We start from the raw sequence: 15,273 nt of genomic DNA, 5'->3' as shown, positions 1-15,273 counted from the left end.
TGTGTGCAGACTTGCGTTGCTTGCTCCGGTGAAGCCAGAGTAAGTTTCAGTACTTGGTTGTTGCGTTGGGTTGTGAATCTGTGGGCCTGAAGTATTTTGACATCCCTGTTTTTCCTCTCTATTTCTGCAATTATTTCATCATTTGAGTGATCCATGATGATGTCATGGATCCTATGTACAAAGATGGTGCGTTGGGCTTGGAATTCGGCAGGGGGGTAGACAGTGATATTCTTCTCCCTTAGTTTGTTCATGGTGTCTGACGAAAGGAGGTCTGGGAGGTTTGCATTGGGCACCAACAGGATGGCTCCATTCGTTATTTTGAACACATTTTTGTAGGTAATCTGGGTGACCTCGTAGACCACCTCAAGTAGTTGGGCTGGGGTACGGCCCCGGCCAGATTCGTCTGTGAATCTGACTTTGGTCGCCATAGCTTGGTGGGCCAGGCAGCCTAATCTAATCTATACTATGGTGGGTGCTGTGAAGTGTCCAGGTAGACTAAGTGGATGCCGGCCCGCAGATCGAGCTTCGTGTTATATACCCCGCTCAGGATCAAGGGAGTCCGCCACTGACCAATCAGCGCGCTCCGCCACGCGACCCGCTCTGAGCTGAGTCGCGAGCGGGATATAAAAGGAAAGCTCGACTCGCGCAAAAGTTCATTATTGTATCGCAACGCCAGCCAGCACGAGCATCATCATGCCACCCAAGGCATCTGGAAAGGCTGCCAAGAAGGCCGGAAAGGCCCAGAAGGCCATTGCCAAGGGCGATAAGAAAAAGAAGCGCAGGAGGAAGGAGAGCTACAGCATCTACATCTACAAAGTGCTGAAGCAGGTCCACCCCGACACTGGTATCTCTTCCAAAGCCATGTCGATCATGAACTCGTTCGTGAACGACATCTTCGAGCGCATCGCCGCCGAGGCTTCTCGCCTGGCCCACTACAACAAGCGTTCCACCATTACCAGTCGGGAGATCCAGACGGCTGTAAGGCTCCTGTTGCCCGGAGAACTGGCCAAGCACGCCGTCTCTGAGGGCACTAAGGCCGTCACCAAGTACACCTCCTCCAAGTAAACGGCTTACTTACTGCCCTGTGGTGGTGGCTTGGCCTCAAACCAACAAACTCGGCTCCATTGGAGCCACACTTTAATTTCTAAAGAGATTGTGAGTGTTAGACACCAATACTATTATAACAAAAACCTCTGTCACTGAAAGCAAATAGCTATAAAATGAGAATATTTATGAAACTGTCTGTGTGTGTTTCTCTCTCTCAGTCTCTGTCTGTCTGTCTGTCTGTCTGTCTGTCTGTCTGTCTGTCTGTCTGTCTGTCTTGTCTGTCTGTCTGTCTGTCTGTCTGTCTGTCTGTGTCTCTCTCTCTCTCTCTCTCTCTCTCTCTCTCTCTCTCTCTCTCTCTCTCTCTCTCTCTCTCTCTCTCTCTCTCTCTCTCTCTCTCTCTCTCTCTCTCAACACATATAAGCACTCGGTATCTTTTTTCTAGAGATTAGAGATTCATTGTTATGTTCCACATTAGGATTACTATGCAGGCCACCCTCTTAGGTTTGAAAATGTCAAGAAAACGGTTAATTTAAAATGTCATCTCCTAACTTAACAGATTAAGCCAGAGGACCGAAAACAGAATAAAACAGGACTGGACAGTATGTCACTTATACAAGCTGCTTTTATTTCTAGTACAGTATGACAATTTTTATTTTGGGGGGGTGGGGGGGGTGGGTGATCCTTGACAGTGCATAAGAGCGAAAAGCGACGGCGTTTTGTTTGTAAGAGAACAGGTTGTACTACAAATGACTTGATTTATTGATATCACGTGTATGTATGACACCTAAATTAGTGTATTTGTTTATTTATTTATTTATTTATTTATTATATGTGTAGATGAAGGTTAATTCATATGACTGATGCTAGGAATGTCTGAAATCTCCTTAGAAGGATATTTTGGCCCTGAGAAGGGCCGAGTTTGGTGTATACTAGGGTGGTCGATTTAGCTTATGCACGCTCTCCACGGATACGGCGAGCAAGCTGAATGTCCTTTGGCATGATGGTGACACGCTTGGCGTGGATGGCACAGAGGTTAGTGTCCTCGAAGAGACCGACCAGGTAAGCCTCGGATGCCTCCTGTAAAGCCATGACGGCAGACGACTGGAAGCGAAGATCGGTCTTGAAGTCCTGGGCAATCTCGCGCACCAGACGCTGGAAGGGAAGTTTCCTGATGAGCAACTCGGTGCTCTTCTGGTAACGACGGATCTCACGCAGGGCGACCGTTCCGGGCCTGTAACGGTGAGGCTTCTTCACACCCCCTGTGGCAGGAGCAGACTTGCGTGCTGCCTTGGTGGCCAGCTGCTTACGAGGAGCCTTGCCTCCCGTGGACTTGCGAGCAGTCTGCTTGGTGCGAGCCATGGTGAACAACTGTGGTTTGTGATGGCCGGCGCCGAAAAATTTTTGCTTATATACGCCGTCTCGAGGCGCTTGCTCGAGCGCCATTGGCTGCTCGACTCGCCTACGTCACCCCGTTGCCCCTCCCCTCCTTCCTCTGGCTGCAGCCAACAGGCGGCTCACCTCAATCACTATTATCGCTGATTTTGCTCTATTTTTTGGATTTGTGCAAAAGTCATTTCACAGGGACGTGAAACAGACGAGTAGGCAACTGCAGTTTTGAAAGCGTTGTGAGAAAGCCGTGTCTATTCGACCACAAGCGTAAAGTAAGGGCAGGCAGGAGTTGCAATGCTACTAGTACGTCCGCTTGATGGGATATAGTCGGGAAATCGTGCGGGCATTCGTCAATTCGATTCACACAACTACAACACCATGACTGGACGCGGCAAGGGAGGCAAGGGACTCGGAAAGGGTGGCGCCAAGCGTCATCGTAAGGTGCTACGTGACAACATCCAGGGCATCACCAAGCCCGCTATTCGTCGCTTAGCTCGTCGTGGCGGCGTCAAGCGTATTTCGGGTCTCATCTACGAAGAGACCCGTGGCGTCCTGAAGGTGTTCCTCGAGAACGTCATCCGTGATGCTGTAACCTACACGGAACACGCCAAGAGGAAGACCGTCACTGCCATGGACGTGGTGTACGCTCTGAAGCGCCAGGGTCGTACCCTCTACGGATTCGGCGGATAAGAGCTTGGCTAATCCATCGATTCCACCCACCACCACCTCAAAACGGGACCTAATTAGGTCCCTATACTTTTTTACTGAAGGGCTTAATAGACGATAACATAAATTGTTTTGATATCAGCTAGCACATTGGGTCTTATGAAATCTATTTTTTATCCTCGCATGCTTAAAGGGACTCTGATTGGGGGGGGGGGGGGGGGAAGGTTTGTTACGTTATATACTAGCAGAGCAGGATCATTGGTGGGGGGGGGGGGGTGTGAGGGGGAGAGAGAGAGAGAGAGATCTTTCCCAACTCTTCCTTTTTACATGAGTGAGCTACCCGTTTTATTCATTTTATCCTTCTCAGAGCTGTTTTGATAGTATCCAAATGATGGTAAATGAAAAGGGAGGACACGAATATCTACCCAGAATTCAGGACTGGCAATCGATATGCATGTTTGAGTGAGAATCTTTTTCTCTCTCAACTTAGGTATACGTTTATGTCGTACCTAAAAGCGAGAACCACACTATTGGGACAAGTATGCAAGGCCCAATTTTCCTAACAAGCACAGTTAATTTTGTTATTTTCGAACATTTCTTTCCAAATTGGTTTATCCAATTAACAGTATTATATTAAGATCATGAATTGCTGGGTTAGGTTAGGTTAGCTTAGCTTAGGTTAGGTTAGGTTAGCTTAGCTTAGCTTGGGTTAGCTTAGGTTAGGTTAGGTTAGCTTAGCTTGGGTTAGCATAGGTTAGGTTAGGTTTGATTACATTTCTATGTTAGATTTAACTCAAATTCAAAACAATTGCCAGTCATTCGGCTTGTTAGTCAACTTGCCTCTAATAGGGGCAATTTGTCTAACAAGACTATTTAGTTTTGTGTGTATATATATATATATATATATATATATATATATATATATATATATATATATATATATATATATATATATATATATATATATATATATATTATTATTATTATAGCTTCAAGACTCTGAACCAATATAGAAGCATCAAGAGGAAGTGCTTGTGTTATGGGCCAATAGGCCTTCTGCAGTTACTTCCATTCTTATGTTTTTATTCCCATTGGTTCGTGTTTTATCTTGTGTAAATGTCAATCACCTTACCCAAAACTTTGGTACCATATCACCTCACCCATGTATATATATATATATATATATATATATATATATATATATATATATATATATATATATGTATATTATATATATATATATAATATAGATGTATATTATATATATATATATATATATATATATATATATATATATATATATATATATATATAATATAGATGTATATTATATATATATATATATATATATATATATATATATATATATATATATATATATATATATATATATATATATATAATATACAGAGTAAATCTACCCCAAAAGTAATGATTTATTTGTCTACAAAACTAAACTCTTTTTTGGAATCATATGAGGCCCCTCCACTGAGGGGGGAGGCCTGGATGTTTATTGTCATGTGTATTCATGCTGCTTGCATGTCGTCGTTTATTTTGCCTTTGTTGTTTTTTTGACAGCTTTCTTTGCCTTGGGTGGTTTGGGAGATTTTGAAGCTCTCTTTATTTTGGGCTTTTTGTTCCCAACAACAAGCTGCTGCTGCTGCTGCTGCTTCTTTTTCAAGGCTGTAGGTGGTTTGTTGCTTGTGGCGGCTTTCTTGGGAGTTACCACGGCCTTCTTTGCTGCTGTAGATGGTTTCTTGGTTGTGGTGGCTTTCTTGGGAGTTAGAACGGCCCTCTTCTCTGCTACGGCCAGCTTGAATGATCCACTAGCTCCACTTCCCTTGGTCTGAACAAGAATGCCGTCAGCCACTGCTTTCTTGAGAAATCTTCGGATGTAAATGGCGATCTTGGCAGCCTCGACTTTGTTGTTGGCAACAACGTACTTCTTGATTGCTTGTAGAGACGAGCCCTTACGGTCTTTGAGTGCTGCGACCGCGGCTAGAACCATTTGACTAGTTTTCGGGTGAGCAACCTGGACGCGAGGTTTCCTGGTGGTGGCCACCACAGCAGCAGCAGCCGCAGCCTTCTTGGTAGGCTTTGCTTCTACCATGATGATGATGAACCAACCAAGGTGATGAGAGACGCTCAGACAGTCACGGGGGAATGATGCTGCCGCCGCTTGAGCCGAACCTATTTATGTGCCGGCACGGTACAGAAGCTGCAACCTGGCAACTCGTCCACCAATCACGACGGTTGGTTTTACGGCTCCGAAACCTGGATCCCATATCTTCTCTAAAATAGAAGCATTTGTTCATGTTCTTTGTAAAAGTATCATAAAGCAGGACAGATGAGACAAATATCATAAAAACTGAAGAGCAGATGAGCACACACATGTTTGTATTACAAAAGAAAATCCACAAATTCATTAGAAATTGGCAGGGCAGGCTGAGGAAGTAGGTAGATGTAAAATGTCTGTAAATGGCGAAAGAACATAAACCCAAGACTGAATAAACGATGTTAAATATCCATGCCAAGGAGACAAAAATATGTTAGGATACAATTACCATTAAGACACCACAAGCAGGTCCGTATCCTGCCGCGATGACTTAAAAGAGTTGGTTATTAGCCACAATGTGTAGGCAGTCTCATGCCAACGGCCATACCACGTTGAGAACACCGCTTCTCGTCCGATCAGCGAAGTTAAGCAACGTTGGGTTTGGTTAGTACTTGGATGGGTGACCGCCTGGGAACACCAAATGCTGTTGGCAATAATGTTTTTTGTTTTGTTTTGTTTTGTTTCGTTTGTTTTTGTTTGAATGGCTGGCTCCACGGGAAATTCACGGAGTTGTGTGGAATAAGGCCTGGTAAAATGAATTAATATGTATGTCATGTTTAAAACAAACTCGCTTAATATAGATATTGTGTGAGGCTTTATACAAAAACAAACAACCAAAACAAAACATGTTGTATATATATATATATATATAGCTTAATCCGGGTTTGAACTCGCAACTCCAAGAATACGCATCACTTATATACACTTTACCACTGGACCACTGCTGCAGGACACTAGCTTGATGCTGAGGTATCAATTTAATGACGTAAATGCCATTTCCACAAATAAATGATAATTAAAAAGTATTTGTATGTACAAATCTTTTCTGTTTAAAAGGCTACAATATCAGTTACTGATATAATTTGTGTTAATGTTTCTATACCCACAAGAAGGCATATTTTTGCTTATATGTAAAGGGTACGGAGAAGGAATCCACAGACCATCATTCCCCTCCCCTTCCCTCCCCCCCCCCCCCCCCCCCCCCCCCCCCCACCCCCAACTCCCACCTACTACCACCACCACCACCACCACCACCACCAATCACCACCAATCACCACCAATCACCACCACCAATCACCACCACCACATCTAACCGAAAACCCCCTAACACATCAACCCTCCCCCCAATCAACAGGCGAAATAATAACCCTCAAATGCCTGCCTGCCTGCCTGCCTGCAAGCCAATACTAACGGTCTTCTCAGAAAGAAAATCTCTTTGTATCTGTATTACTTGATGAAATGTATGATTCTAATAATGAAAATAAATTTTGATGTCGGTTGTATGAGCATAATGACCAATATGCACATGATATGAATGAATTAAATAGTGTAGTTTTAAGTAATTAGGTTGTAGACACATTAAGCGGATATGATATTTGACGCGTCCAGAACTGGTGATTTTTGGTTTAGTTTTAAATGCACCACCACCACCACCACCACCACCACCATTGCTTCCCCAGAGCCTAATTAAGGACCGGTAAAAGGAGTCAATATGTATGTCATCTATAAAACCAAAGAATGAATAAAAAAACACACACAAACCTACATAATAGTATTAGGAAGATTGTATGGCAAAAAAAAAAAAGTATTATTCCCATTGGGTCGTTTGAACTCGCGACTTCCAAAACACCAGCCACACACCTTACAACCCAGCCACCATAGAGTTGGTATAATTGTGCAACTTTAGTTATAAAAGTAAAGTTTTCTCACATTGTATTGATAACTTAAAGGATTTTTTTTTTTTTTTTTGCATGTACAAATCTTATTGTCTGTTCTATGAAAAGGCTTGATGTAAATTATGTATTTTTTGAATGATTGAATTGTAGGCACATTAAGCGGATTCGATATTTGATATATCCAGAAAAGGCGATTTATGTTCAGTTTTAAAATGCATCACCGTTAACGCTAAAGGACTGGTAAAATGACTCGATGTTTGTCATTTTTAAAATAAACACTAAAACAAGGCCCTTAACATATATAATGTTTGAATATAAATTGAATGCATATAAATACAAAGTGGGAGTGGCTGGCTGGCTGGCTGGCTGGCTGGCTGGCTGGCTGGCTGGCTGGCTGGCTGGCTGGCTGGCTGGCTGGCTGGCTGGCTGGCTGGCTGCCTGGCTGCCTGCCTGCCTGCCTGCCTGCCTGCCTGCCTGCCTGCCTGCCTGCCTGCCTGCCTGGCTGCCTGCCTGCCTGCCTGCCTGCCTGCCTGCCTGCCTGCCTGCCTGCCTGCCTGCCTGCCTGCCTGCCTGCCTGCCTGCCTGTCTGGCTGCCTGGCTGCCTGGCTGCCTGCCTGCCTGCCTGCCTGCCTTGCCTTGCCTTGCCTTGCCTTGCCTTGCCTTGCCTTGCCTTGCCTTGCCTTGCCTTGCCTTGCCTTGCCCTGCCCTGCCTTGGCTGCAGCTGGCTGGCTGGCTGGCTGGCTGGCTGGCCGTAAATCAACTCTTAACAACACCACACCACACCACACCATCACTCATCACCCATCACCCACCACCGGCCCCAGTCTCCCAGCCTCTCTTATATACCCGAGCAGGCCCTTTAAATTATTTGAATTGTTGCACTTCGGCCAATGGCAGGCACGATCGCTGCTGCTCAAACATATTCTGGTTCACAAGTATTAATATATATATATATATATATATATATATATATATATATATATATATATATATATATATATATATATATATATATATATATATATATATTCATGAAACACATTAAAACCTTGATCATTTATTCATTCATTACGTCTAGTGAAGAATTGCTTTTGTTCATTTGTATGATTAAAAATGGATAGAATATGAATTCCTCGCTTAAAGTAAAATATAAAATATATATTGGATTTATATGATTGGTTAATATTCCAAGTGATGCTGAATATCCCCTATAATTTTGTTTTGTTTGTTTGTTATGTACACATTCCAAATGAAATCAATATAAATGTTATTATTAATGTTTGAAAGTTGATTGTCTACTTGAATCTCTCTATTAAAGTGTGTGTGGCTCCGGATGGAGCCTGGTTATGGTATTTGTCGCGGTGGGTGGCAGAAGTGCTTACTTCTTCTCTGTCTTCTTTGGCAAAAGAACTGCCTGAATGTTTGGAAGAACACCTCCCTGTGCAATGGTTACGCCAGACAGAAGTTTGTTGAGTTCTTCGTCGTTGCGGATGGCCAACTGCAAGTGACGTGGGATGATACGGGTCTTCTTGTTGTCACGTGCGGCGTTACCGGCGAGCTCGAGAACTTCGGCAGCGAGGTATTCCATGACGGCTGCCAGGTAGACAGGAGCGCCAGCACCGACGCGTTCGGCGTAGTTGCCCTTACGCAGCAGACGGTGAATTCTGCCCACGGGGAACTGAAGTCCGGCCCTGCTGGAGCGAGACTTTGACTTGCCCTTCACTTTGCCTCCCTTGCCGCGTCCTGACATTGCTGCTGCTGTTGTGGGTTTGTGGTGTTTTAATGCCGGCCCGCAGATCGAGCTTCGTGTTATATACCCCGCTCAGGATCAAGGGAGTCCGCCACTGACCAATCAGCGCGCTCCGCCACGCGACCCGCTCTGAGCTGAGTCGCGAGCGGGATATAAAAGGAAAGCTCGACTCGCGCAAAAGTTCATTATTGTATCGCAACGCCAGCCAGCACGAGCATCATCATGCCACCCAAGGCATCTGGAAAGGCTGCCAAGAAGGCCGGAAAGGCCCAGAAGGCCATTGCCAAGGGCGATAAGAAAAAGAAGCGCAGGAGGAAGGAGAGCTACAGCATCTACATCTACAAAGTGCTGAAGCAGGTCCACCCCGACACTGGTATCTCTTCCAAAGCCATGTCGATCATGAACTCGTTCGTGAACGACATCTTCGAGCGCATCGCCGCCGAGGCTTCTCGCCTGGCCCACTACAACAAGCGTTCCACCATTACCAGTCGGGAGATCCAGACGGCTGTAAGGCTCCTGTTGCCCGGAGAACTGGCCAAGCACGCCGTCTCTGAGGGCACTAAGGCCGTCACCAAGTACACCTCCTCCAAGTAAACGGCTTACTTACTGCCCTGTGGTGGTGGCTTGGCCTCAAACCAACAAACTCGGCTCCATTGGAGCCACACTTTAATTTCTAAAGAGATTGTGAGTGTTAGACACCAATACTATTATAACAAAAACCTCTGTCACTGAAAGCAAATAGCTATAAAATGAGAATATTTATGAAACTGTCTGTGTGTGTTTCTCTCTCTCAGTCTCTGTCTGTCTGTCTGTCTGTCTGTCTGTCTGTCTGTCTGTCTGTCTGTCTGTCTTGTCTGTCTGTCTGTCTGTCTGTCTGTCTGTCTGTCTGTGTCTCTCTCTCTCTCTCTCTCTCTCTCTCTCTCTCTCTCTCTCTCTCTCTCTCTCTCTCTCTCTCTCTCTCTCTCTCTCTCTCTCTCTCTCTCTCTCAACACATATAAGCACTCGGTATCTTTTTTCTAGAGATTAGAGATTCATTGTTATGTTCCACATTAGGATTACTATGCAGGCCACCCTCTTAGGTTTGAAAATGTCAAGAAAACGGTTAATTTAAAATGTCATCTCCTAACTTAACAGATTAAGCCAGAGGACCGAAAACAGAATAAAACAGGACTGGACAGTATGTCACTTATACAAGCTGCTTTTATTTCTAGTACAGTATGACAATTTTTATTTTGGGGGGGTGGGGGGGGTGGGTGATCCTTGACAGTGCATAAGAGCGAAAAGCGACGGCGTTTTGTTTGTAAGAGAACAGGTTGTACTACAAATGACTTGATTTATTGATATCACGTGTATGTATGACACCTAAATTAGTGTATTTGTTTATTTATTTATTTATTTATTTATTATATGTGTAGATGAAGGTTAATTCATATGACTGATGCTAGGAATGTCTGAAATCTCCTTAGAAGGATATTTTGGCCCTGAGAAGGGCCGAGTTTGGTGTATACTAGGGTGGTCGATTTAGCTTATGCACGCTCTCCACGGATACGGCGAGCAAGCTGAATGTCCTTTGGCATGATGGTGACACGCTTGGCGTGGATGGCACAGAGGTTAGTGTCCTCGAAGAGACCGACCAGGTAAGCCTCGGATGCCTCCTGTAAAGCCATGACGGCAGACGACTGGAAGCGAAGATCGGTCTTGAAGTCCTGGGCAATCTCGCGCACCAGACGCTGGAAGGGAAGTTTCCTGATGAGCAACTCGGTGCTCTTCTGGTAACGACGGATCTCACGCAGGGCGACCGTTCCGGGCCTGTAACGGTGAGGCTTCTTCACACCCCCTGTGGCAGGAGCAGACTTGCGTGCTGCCTTGGTGGCCAGCTGCTTACGAGGAGCCTTGCCTCCCGTGGACTTGCGAGCAGTCTGCTTGGTGCGAGCCATGGTGAACAACTGTGGTTTGTGATGGCCGGCGCCGAAAAATTTTTGCTTATATACGCCGTCTCGAGGCGCTTGCTCGAGCGCCATTGGCTGCTCGACTCGCCTACGTCACCCCGTTGCCCCTCCCCTCCTTCCTCTGGCTGCAGCCAACAGGCGGCTCACCTCAATCACTATTATCGCTGATTTTGCTCTATTTTTTGGATTTGTGCAAAAGTCATTTCACAGGGACGTGAAACAGACGAGTAGGCAACTGCAGTTTTGAAAGCGTTGTGAGAAAGCCGTGTCTATTCGACCACAAGCGTAAAGTAAGGGCAGGCAGGAGTTGCAATGCTACTAGTACGTCCGCTTGATGGGATATAGTCGGGAAATCGTGCGGGCATTCGTCAATTCGATTCACACAACTACAACACCATGACTGGACGCGGCAAGGGAGGCAAGGGACTCGGAAAGGGTGGCGCCAAGCGTCATCGTAAGGTGCTACGTGACAACATCCAGGGCATCACCAAGCCCGCTATTCGTCGCTTAGCTCGTCGTGGCGGCGTCAAGCGTATTTCGGGTCTCATCTACGAAGAGACCCGTGGCGTCCTGAAGGTGTTCCTCGAGAACGTCATCCGTGATGCTGTAACCTACACGGAACACGCCAAGAGGAAGACCGTCACTGCCATGGACGTGGTGTACGCTCTGAAGCGCCAGGGTCGTACCCTCTACGGATTCGGCGGATAAGAGCTTGGCTAATCCATCGATTCCACCCACCACCACCTCAAAACGGGACCTAATTAGGTCCCTATACTTTTTTACTGAAGGGCTTAATAGACGATAACATAAATTGTTTTGATATCAGCTAGCACATTGGGTCTTATGAAATCTATTTTTTATCCTCGCATGCTTAAAGGGACTCTGATTGGGGGGGGGGGGGGGGGGAAGGTTTGTTACGTTATATACTAGCAGAGCAGGATCATTGGTGGGGGGGGGGGGGGGTGTGAGGGGGAGAGAGAGAGAGAGAGATCTTTCCCAACTCTTCCTTTTTACATGAGTGAGCTACCCGTTTTATTCATTTTATCCTTCTCAGAGCTGTTTTGATAGTATCCAAATGATGGTAAATGAAAAGGGAGGACACGAATATCTACCCAGAATTCAGGACTGGCAATCGATATGCATGTTTGAGTGAGAATCTTTTTCTCTCTCAACTTAGGTATACGTTTATGTCGTACCTAAAAGCGAGAACCACACTATTGGGACAAGTATGCAAGGCCCAATTTTCCTAACAAGCACAGTTAATTTTGTTATTTTCGAACATTTCTTTCCAAATTGGTTTATCCAATTAACAGTATTATATTAAGATCATGAATTGCTGGGTTAGGTTAGGTTAGCTTAGCTTAGGTTAGGTTAGGTTAGCTTAGCTTAGCTTGGGTTAGCTTAGGTTAGGTTAGGTTAGCTTAGCTTGGGTTAGCATAGGTTAGGTTAGGTTTGATTACATTTCTATGTTAGATTTAACTCAAATTCAAAACAATTGCCAGTCATTCGGCTTGTTAGTCAACTTGCCTCTAATAGGGGCAATTTGTCTAACAAGACTATTTAGTTTTGTGTGTATATATATATATATATATATATATATATATATATATATATATATATATATATATATATATATATATATATATATATATATATATATATATATATATTATTATTATTATAGCTTCAAGACTCTGAACCAATATAGAAGCATCAAGAGGAAGTGCTTGTGTTATGGGCCAATAGGCCTTCTGCAGTTACTTCCATTCTTATGTTTTTATTCCCATTGGTTCGTGTTTTATCTTGTGTAAATGTCAATCACCTTACCCAAAACTTTGGTACCATATCACCTCACCCATGTATATATATATATATATATATATATATATATATATATATATATATATATATATATATGTATATTATATATATATATATAATATAGATGTATATTATATATATATATATATATATATATATATATATATATATATATATATATATATATAATATAGATGTATATTATATATATATATATATATATATATATATATATATATATATATATATATATATATATATATATATATATATATATATAATATACAGAGTAAATCTACCCCAAAAGTAATGATTTATTTGTCTACAAAACTAAACTCTTTTTTGGAATCATATGAGGCCCCTCCACTGAGGGGGGAGGCCTGGATGTTTATTGTCATGTGTATTCATGCTGCTTGCATGTCGTCGTTTATTTTGCCTTTGTTGTTTTTTTGACAGCTTTCTTTGCCTTGGGTGGTTTGGGAGATTTTGAAGCTCTCTTTATTTTGGGCTTTTTGTTCCCAACAACAAGCTGCTGCTGCTGCTGCTGCTTCTTTTTCAAGGCTGTAGGTGGTTTGTTGCTTGTGGCGGCTTTCTTGGGAGTTACCACGGCCTTCTTTGCTGCTGTAGATGGTTTCTTGGTTGTGGTGGCTTTCTTGGGAGTTAGAACGGCCCTCTTCTCTGCTACGGCCAGCTTGAATGATCCACTAGCTCCACTTCCCTTGGTCTGAACAAGAATGCCGTCAGCCACTGCTTTCTTGAGAAATCTTCGGATGTAAATGGCGATCTTGGCAGCCTCGACTTTGTTGTTGGCAACAACGTACTTCTTGATTGCTTGTAGAGACGAGCCCTTACGGTCTTTGAGTGCTGCGACCGCGGCTAGAACCATTTGACTAGTTTTCGGGTGAGCAACCTGGACGCGAGGTTTCCTGGTGGTGGCCACCACAGCAGCAGCAGCCGCAGCCTTCTTGGTAGGCTTTGCTTCTACCATGATGATGATGAACCAACCAAGGTGATGAGAGACGCTCAGACAGTCACGGGGGAATGATGCTGCCGCCGCTTGAGCCGAACCTATTTATGTGCCGGCACGGTACAGAAGCTGCAACCTGGCAACTCGTCCACCAATCACGACGGTTGGTTTTACGGCTCCGAAACCTGGATCCCATATCTTCTCTAAAATAGAAGCATTTGTTCATGTTCTTTGTAAAAGTATCATAAAGCAGGACAGATGAGACAAATATCATAAAAACTGAAGAGCAGATGAGCACACACATGTTTGTATTACAAAAGAAAATCCACAAATTCATTAGAAATTGGCAGGGCAGGCTGAGGAAGTAGGTAGATGTAAAATGTCTGTAAATGGCGAAAGAACATAAACCCAAGACTGAATAAACGATGTTAAATATCCATGCCAAGGAGACAAAAATATGTTAGGATACAATTACCATTAAGACACCACAAGCAGGTCCGTATCCTGCCGCGATGACTTAAAAGAGTTGGTTATTAGCCACAATGTGTAGGCAGTCTCATGCCAACGGCCATACCACGTTGAGAACACCGCTTCTCGTCCGATCAGCGAAGTTAAGCAACGTTGGGTTTGGTTAGTACTTGGATGGGTGACCGCCTGGGAACACCAAATGCTGTTGGCAATAATGTTTTTTGTTTTGTTTTGTTTTGTTTCGTTTGTTTTTGTTTGAATGGCTGGCTCCACGGGAAATTCACGGAGTTGTGTGGAATAAGGCCTGGTAAAATGAATTAATATGTATGTCATGTTTAAAACAAACTCGCTTAATATAGATATTGTGTGAGGCTTTATACAAAAACAAACAACCAAAACAAAACATGTTGTATATATATATATATATATATAGCTTAATCCGGGTTTGAACTCGCAACTCCAAGAATACGCATCACTTATATACACTTTACCACTGGACCACTGCTGCAGGACACTAGCTTGATGCTGAGGTATCAATTTAATGACGTAAATGCCATTTCCACAAATAAATGATAATTAAAAAGTATTTGTATGTACAAATCTTTTCTGTTTAAAAGGCTACAATATCAGTTACTGATATAATTTGTGTTAATGTTTCTATACCCACAAGAAGGCATATTTTTGCTTATATGTAAAGGGTACGGAGAAGGAATCCACAGACCATCATTCCCCTCCCCTTCCCTCCCCCCCCCCCCCCCCCCCCCACCCCCAACTCCCACCTACTACCACCACCACCACCACCACCACCACCAATCACCACCAATCACCACCAATCACCACCACCAATCACCACCACCACATCTAACCGAAAACCCCCTAACACATCAACCCTCCCCCCAATCAACAGGCGAAATAATAACCCTCAAATGCCTGCCTGCCTGCCTGCCTGCAAGCCAATACTAACGGTCTTCTCAGAAAGAAAATCTCTTTGTATCTGTATTACTTGATGAAATGTATGATTCTAATAATGAAAATAAATTTTGATGTCGGTTGTATGAGCATAATGACCAATATGCACATGATATGAATGAATTAAATAGTGTAGTTTTAAGTAATTAGGTTGTAGACACATTAAGCGGATATGATATTTGACGCGTCCAGAACTGGTGATTTTTGGTTTAGTTTTAAATGCACCACCACCACCA

General features: G+C 43.7%; 2 non-coding genes across 2 annotated transcripts; both read left to right on the top strand.

The window, feature by feature from the left end:
- The first annotated feature begins 5,751 nt into the window (after window positions 1-5,751).
- Window positions 5,752-5,870, top strand: LOC138361737 (5S ribosomal RNA). The gene has a single exon (XR_011227146.1). It is a non-coding gene; the product is annotated as a 5S ribosomal RNA (ribosomal RNA).
- Window positions 5,871-14,160: 8,290 nt separating this feature from the next.
- On the top strand, window positions 14,161-14,279 carry LOC138361748 (5S ribosomal RNA). Its single transcript, XR_011227157.1, has one exon. It is a non-coding gene; the product is annotated as a 5S ribosomal RNA (ribosomal RNA).
- The last annotated feature ends 994 nt before the right edge of the window (window positions 14,280-15,273 follow it).

This window comes from Procambarus clarkii, unplaced genomic scaffold, assembly GCF_040958095.1.
Source record: "Procambarus clarkii isolate CNS0578487 unplaced genomic scaffold, FALCON_Pclarkii_2.0 HiC_scaffold_675, whole genome shotgun sequence".
Taxonomy (NCBI): Eukaryota; Metazoa; Arthropoda; class Malacostraca; order Decapoda; family Cambaridae; genus Procambarus; species Procambarus clarkii.
This window is presented reverse-complemented; position numbering and strand designations above follow the sequence as displayed.